Genomic DNA, 6,000 nt, shown 5'->3' on the forward strand with positions numbered 1-6,000 from the left:
CTGTCCAGTCGCCACTACCAGGTCTGCTCATGTCCCCAGGTGGTGGCCTGGTGAGGTGGCCCAGACCCACGCTGGGGCGAGTCAGGAGCCTGGGGCTGCTCAATCCGGGCCTGGGAATCGCCCCACCCAGAATCTGCTGCAGGTTTTCCTGTTGCCACTTGGATGGGGAAGTGGCCTCTCTGCCCCTTCTCTCTCTCTCACTGGGATGAGTCTCGGAGCTCCTGTGACTCGCTTGCAGCCTCTCTTCAGGTTGTAAATTGTGTGTCCGCGTGTGATGGGTAACTCAGACCCGTCCCCAGGTCTCTGTAGGACCTGTGGCATGAAATAACCAAAAGGGTGGGAGAGGCACCCGATGCACTCCCCTTGTCCAGGGCTCTTCGGGAATTCTCCAAGACCAACCCACCCCCCTCCCTGTGTCCCCTGGAGCCACTTGAGAGAAGATTCAGCTTCGAAGGCAGCCTTTTTATTTTACCTTCCTGCCAGCATTTCGGTCCCTGTGCCTGGGCCTGTCTGTGTGTGGGGGATGGAAGGTCCAGGTGTGAGAAACCCTAGGGTGTCCGCTGTCCCAGCCCGGGGAGAGGGAGCTCGCGTTCCGGCCCCTCCCTGAACCAGCTGCTGACCTGGGCGCACACTGTGCCCCCCTGAACCTTCGTTTGCTCATCTGTGAAGTGAAGGGGTGGGGCAGCTTCTTGCTCAAGTGTTTTTCCGTTTGAAGTCTCTGAGTCTGTGGTTACTTCCCTTTTTCATCAATAGCTGGTGCTATCAGAGGTCTGTTGACTTGAAAGTTTTGATGTTGGCATGAAAGTCAAGCTTCACTGGGGTGGAGAACAGGTCAGGCTTCCCAGCTGGGGGCAGAGGGGAAAAAAACCCAGAAACACCCCTGCAAGAGGCATCCATCGATGCTCGAATTCAGGGCCACTGCTGGTTTCACCAGCACCTTGGATCAGAAAAAATCATCCCCTCGGGGGACACCCGGAGGCCCGTGGGTGGTCTGTGGCCCAGCACAGGAAAGACTGGCCGCTTTCAGCCCCACGAGCTCCCGGGAGCCCTTGCTGCGCAGTGTGGAACCTGCTTAAGCGCCAGTAAGGCGTGCTGTGCACTCTGGGGCTCTGGCTGCTGCGGGCGAGGAGTAGAAGGAGAAGCAGCCAGAATAGACGTGTGCCGTCGGGGAGACACAGCCACCGCCTTAAAGTATCTCCTGCAGGTAAAAAGCTGCAAGTCTGGACCCAGGACGCTGCCCAGGTCCAGCACCTGCATAGTCCACCCGATGGCTCCTGGAGGCCAGATGAGTAGTAACAGAGCCCCTTGCATTCTTATAGAGCCTTACAATTTCTTCAGCACGCTCAATGTACTTTCTTCTTCAACTTGACCCTGATTTTAACCATTGCCCTGGCGAGTAATAATTATCCCCATTTTAATATTTTTAAAGATAACTTTTTAAAGATTTTATTTATTTAGTTTTAGAGAGCAGAAGGGATTAAGAGAGGAAGAGAAACATCAATGTGTGGTTGCCTCTTGTGTGGCCCCCCACTGGGGGCCTGGCCTGCAACCCAGGCATGGGCCCTGACTGGGGAATGCAACCGGTGACCCTTTGGTGTGCAGGCCAGCACTCAATCCACTGAACCACACCAGCCAGGGCTTATTATCCCCATTTTAAATGTAAGAGAAACGAAATCCAGAGGTTCAAAGACTTGTTAAAGGGCAAGTCAGTCAGGGGTCAAGATAAGAATTGAACCCATATCTATCTAGTTCCAAGTTCAAGGCTATTTTTCCTTCCACACCAGGGTCCCATAAGATCCTGACCTGGGCAGGGGCAGCCAGACTGAAAGGACTACTCTGTAGGGGCTTAGAATCAGTCTGAGGAAGTCATTCTCTTATTTGAATGACCGCAGGGCTCTCCCACACTTGTGTAGTGAGTTCTGGGCGGCTCTTGGCAGATCTTACTGTTGAGCTAAAGTATTCGTTTCTCTCAGTGGACGTGATTCCTGGGGACTGGCTTGTTTGGTTAAACCCACTCGCCCTTCCTGTGTGCCCTTAACCCAGGATTCTCTCCAATATCTCAGGTATCGCCTGCAAGGGGCCTGGGGAAAGCCTTGGGCACCTAGAAAGAGTCATTTCGACGCCAGCATGTATATGAAAAGAATCTCTGTAGGCCTTTCCCGACAAATCCAAGACTCTCTCTCAGTAGCCCGTGGTCTCACGAGGCTTCTTTGGCTCCTTCAACACTGCCTTCGTGTTCCATTGGAGCAGGCTCCAGCTCTCCCTGAGCTCCGGCACGGAGCGCTCCCTGCCAACCACACAGCTCCGCCTGGACCTCTCCGGGGAAGAGCCATCACCAATGTGCCTGTATTGTTCACTGCCTGCTTCTCCCACAATCCGCTTCCCAAACCCTCTCCTCTGCAATTCATGGGATTTCCACTGCACACATCACAATACACCCCGACCCCCAGCTCAGCACTGTGTACACATCCTCTCCCCCATTCGTTCCTCCATTACCACATTCAGCTGGGCACCAGGTGCTTTGATTCTCCGTCCTAAACATACACTGAAATCCACTCTTTCCTCAGATCCCACTGCCGTTATCTTACTCAAGGTTCTCGTAACCTCTGCATCCCGTCTCTCCAAACCCGCTTCCCCTGGTCAGTAGTTGTCTCTCCAAACACAAATCTGACCGTATCCTTTCCCTGCCTAACAACCCAGGGTGACTTCCCCCTGCTACAGGAGAGAGCTCACCGTTCCTAGTGGAGTACTGGGTTGGCCAAAAAGCCCATTACGTTTTTTCCCTGCAATGGCTGTGGGAGTGCTTAGTTGTCTTCAGCTTCATTCGAAACCAGTTTGTTAGATTGTATTGTGACCGCTGTCCTGTCAGCATGCATTAAAAGAACTTATCAAAACTAGTGAATTTTTGTACAGCCACTTAAATATTGGAAGATGGAAAAAAACAGGACATTTTCAGCATATCATGCTTTATTATTTCAAGAAAGGTAAAAAATGCAATTGAAATGCCAAGGAAAGATTTATGCAGCATATGGAGAAGGTGCTGTGACTGATTGAATGGTCAAAAGTGATTTGTGAAGTTTTTTGGTACTGTTGATGTTTTGGCCAGATTATTCTTTGCTGTGGGACTGTCTTATACATTGGAAGATGTTTAGCAGCGCCCCTGGCCTCTACCCACCGGAAGCCAGTAGTGGGAGAGAGCTGACATACTCAACATGTCCAAATCAATCGAGTTATTAGTGAAAATGAAAAAGGTTTCTTCTATTTCACAGAAAAAACTAAACAGACTTTTTGGCCAACCCAATAATACAGTCCCCATGACTTACATTTCCCCCAACCTGCCCTTGACTTTGCATACACTCTTTCCTCTGCCTGGACACCCTCCCCTGGGACCTCCTCCTCACTCCCCACACCTACCCATCCATAACTTCAGCAGGGTTGACCTTCTGTACTTTGCCATATATAATGTGCACCCTAGTTTTTCCCTCAAAATATTTGGGCAAAACAGTGTGCATTATACACAGCAAAATACGGTACTTCCCCGGGGGAGTTTATCCTGCCCTTCTTGGGATTCTTCCAGTGTCCAGGGGCCACTGCTGTTAGGGCATGGATGACTCTGAGCTGCAGTTTGTGTATCTGCCTCATCTCTCAGATTGTGGGTAAGAAATCTGGGGTGTCGACCTACTGGGTGGCACCCAGTAGGTACACTCATTCAGTTGAATGAATGGATGGGTGGGAGGGATGGTTCCCTCTTCGATAAAAACAGCAACCTCGCCTGCTGAGTGTTCATTATTCTCTCGGGTTTAGTCTTCAGGGAAAAGGGCAGAGGTCATCCTCTAGTCCCCACAGGCTAAATGTGGACCCAGTATGGAGGCTGGAGAAACATTTGTTTGGCAATGCATTTCTTTCCTATAATTGAATCTGGGGGCAAGACAGGGAGCCAGCATTTCGGAAGGAATGAAGGGCTGAATCCTTTTCCAGCACCACTGCCTCCAACAGAGCAGGAGGTCGGCAACCTCCTGGCAAGACTCTGGCCGAGTTCTTCAGGGGGCCCTTGTAAGCCATTTGTAATAGGGTTAGGGACAAGATGCACCAACGCCACTTCAAGATCTTCTAACTCAAGGCTCTCCCAGTCTCCAGCCGGACTTTCCAAAGGAGGGGCGCTTAAAATGCGCATCGGGTTCCCAGGAACCGTAGTGGGGCCAGGGAAACCCAAGGGCTTCGGTGGGGAGGGGCTTTTCAGTTGCTCCGTTGGGCTTTCCTTCCCCTTCCTCATTCGTCAGAACCCAGGGAGCAGCCCTGCGAGGTGGCTGGGGGCTGGCAGCCGCCCGCTCTGTGAAAGTAGGGCCATGCCGGTCTGCTTTGGTTTCCCTTTCGGTTAGCAGAACTGGAGTTCCCCCACCAGCTAACGGCTGTTGCTGAGTTACCTATTATGACATAATGTGCCCCGTGAAGCTCTTCAAAACTCTGGGGCAACAGGGCTTACTGTGCCCTCCGTTCTGGGCGGGGGAGGGGGGCGGCCGGTGGACCTCAGAGTCAAAGAAGTGAGGCGCAAGCAATCTGCGTCCCAGCAGCTCCCCAGGCCAATGGGGAAGAGGAGGCAGGTTCCCATTCCACCCCTGGCTCCAGGCCATGTTTTCGCTTTGGCCACTTTCTCAGCCGGGTGAAAATTTGGCTTCACCTGGAATAATTCAGAAACATCTCAGCCAAACTTTTGGGAGGGTCTCAGGCCTTAACGTTTTCGGTAGCAAACAGCGTCCCTGTGTCCCTTTCAAAGCGCTCCTACGGGGCGGGCAGCGGTTGGCGACTGGAGGCGGAGAACTCCACCCGTCCCAAGCCGAGCCGCCCAGCGCCCACGCCGGCACCGCCGGCACCGGGGCAAAGGAGGGAAACACCTCGGAGGGGCAGGGGGCGACTCAGAAACCACCCTTCGCCGTTACTCGAATATCCCTGGGGCGCTGGCCTCATCCTGCTAAGGAAAGAAGTGAGCTGGAAGTCTCCTTCCAAATAGCGAGCAGCTTAACGTGCATTCAAACACACTCACAACCACCACGAAAAGTCTTGAGACTCACCTTGCAGGACTTCTGCCAGCACGGCGGCCCAGGGGTCTCCGGTGCTGCCGGCTCACGGCGATCTCGCGTGGGGCGGGGCGTGCAGGCAGGGCCAGGCTCGTTTTCGGGGCTCCTGTGGGTCCCCGCCGCCGGCAGGGCCGGGTGTGGGGTCAGGTGCGGGGTCAGCGGGCACCCTGAGCCTACCTGCGCCGGGAAAGGCGCCCTCTGTCTTCCCCGCCCGCCTGCTGGCCAATGCCTCTCATTTTTGAGGTTTTCTCCAACTGCGTCCGGGCCCTGATGTCACAGCCTGAACTTTCTGAATCAGCCGGGCTCACTCTCCCGCTCCCTGGGCTCCCTGGGGAGTCCCACGGGGGCCCACGGATCACGGAGCCCTCGGACTTGGGCGCACACGCTGGGCCCGGCCGCGCCCTCCTGCTTGCCGCCTGTTTCCCCCACCCCGCCCCGCCCGCCCCCGCAGTTACGTGTCTGTGCCCTCTCCGTCCGGGACACGCCTCCTGCAGGACACAGCCGCCCCTCCTGGCGGGGAGCCGCTCCTCCGGCGCTTTCCCAGCTGGAAAGTTCTCAGGCACCTGAGACCTGCTCGGGAAGGGGGTGGGAGGCCTTGGAGAGCGAGGCCCTGGGGCAGACTGGGTGAGGCCCCCCAGTGCCTCATTTGGACAGACAGAAATGACTGGCTCCCCTAGTCGACTATTGTGCGCACCGCAGCGCCTCTGAAAGTCTGCCACTCCCTGCAGGCATTGAGGGACGCTGCACCGGGAGGGAGCTGTCAGCGCAGGCGGACGGGCAAATTACCTTCTGGAATCTCTCAGACTTCTTCCCTTCCCTCTCCTTCTTAGACCCCCCACCCCCATCCGCTTTCCCTCAGGCCTTGGTGGGTCTTGTTTCTGGCACCTAGAACTCTGGAAAACAAAATGTGGGGTGCAGGACTCGG

General features: G+C 54.9%; 1 protein-coding gene across 1 annotated transcript in view; it reads right to left on the bottom strand.

The window, feature by feature from the left end:
- Positions 1-5,522, bottom strand: part of KIAA0040 (KIAA0040 ortholog) — a 28,691-nt gene extending 23,169 nt beyond the window's left edge. The window contains exon 1 of the mRNA XM_037034980.1: positions 5,070-5,522. The gene's annotated coding sequence lies outside the window, so the exon portion shown is untranslated. The remainder of the gene's footprint in view (positions 1-5,069) is intronic.
- Positions 5,523-6,000: the final 478 nt, after the last annotated feature.

This window comes from Sturnira hondurensis, unplaced genomic scaffold, assembly GCF_014824575.4.
Source record: "Sturnira hondurensis isolate 20B ecotype Veracruz unplaced genomic scaffold, ASM1482457v3 Scaffold0022215, whole genome shotgun sequence".
NCBI lineage: Eukaryota > Metazoa > Chordata > Mammalia > Chiroptera > Phyllostomidae > Sturnira > Sturnira hondurensis.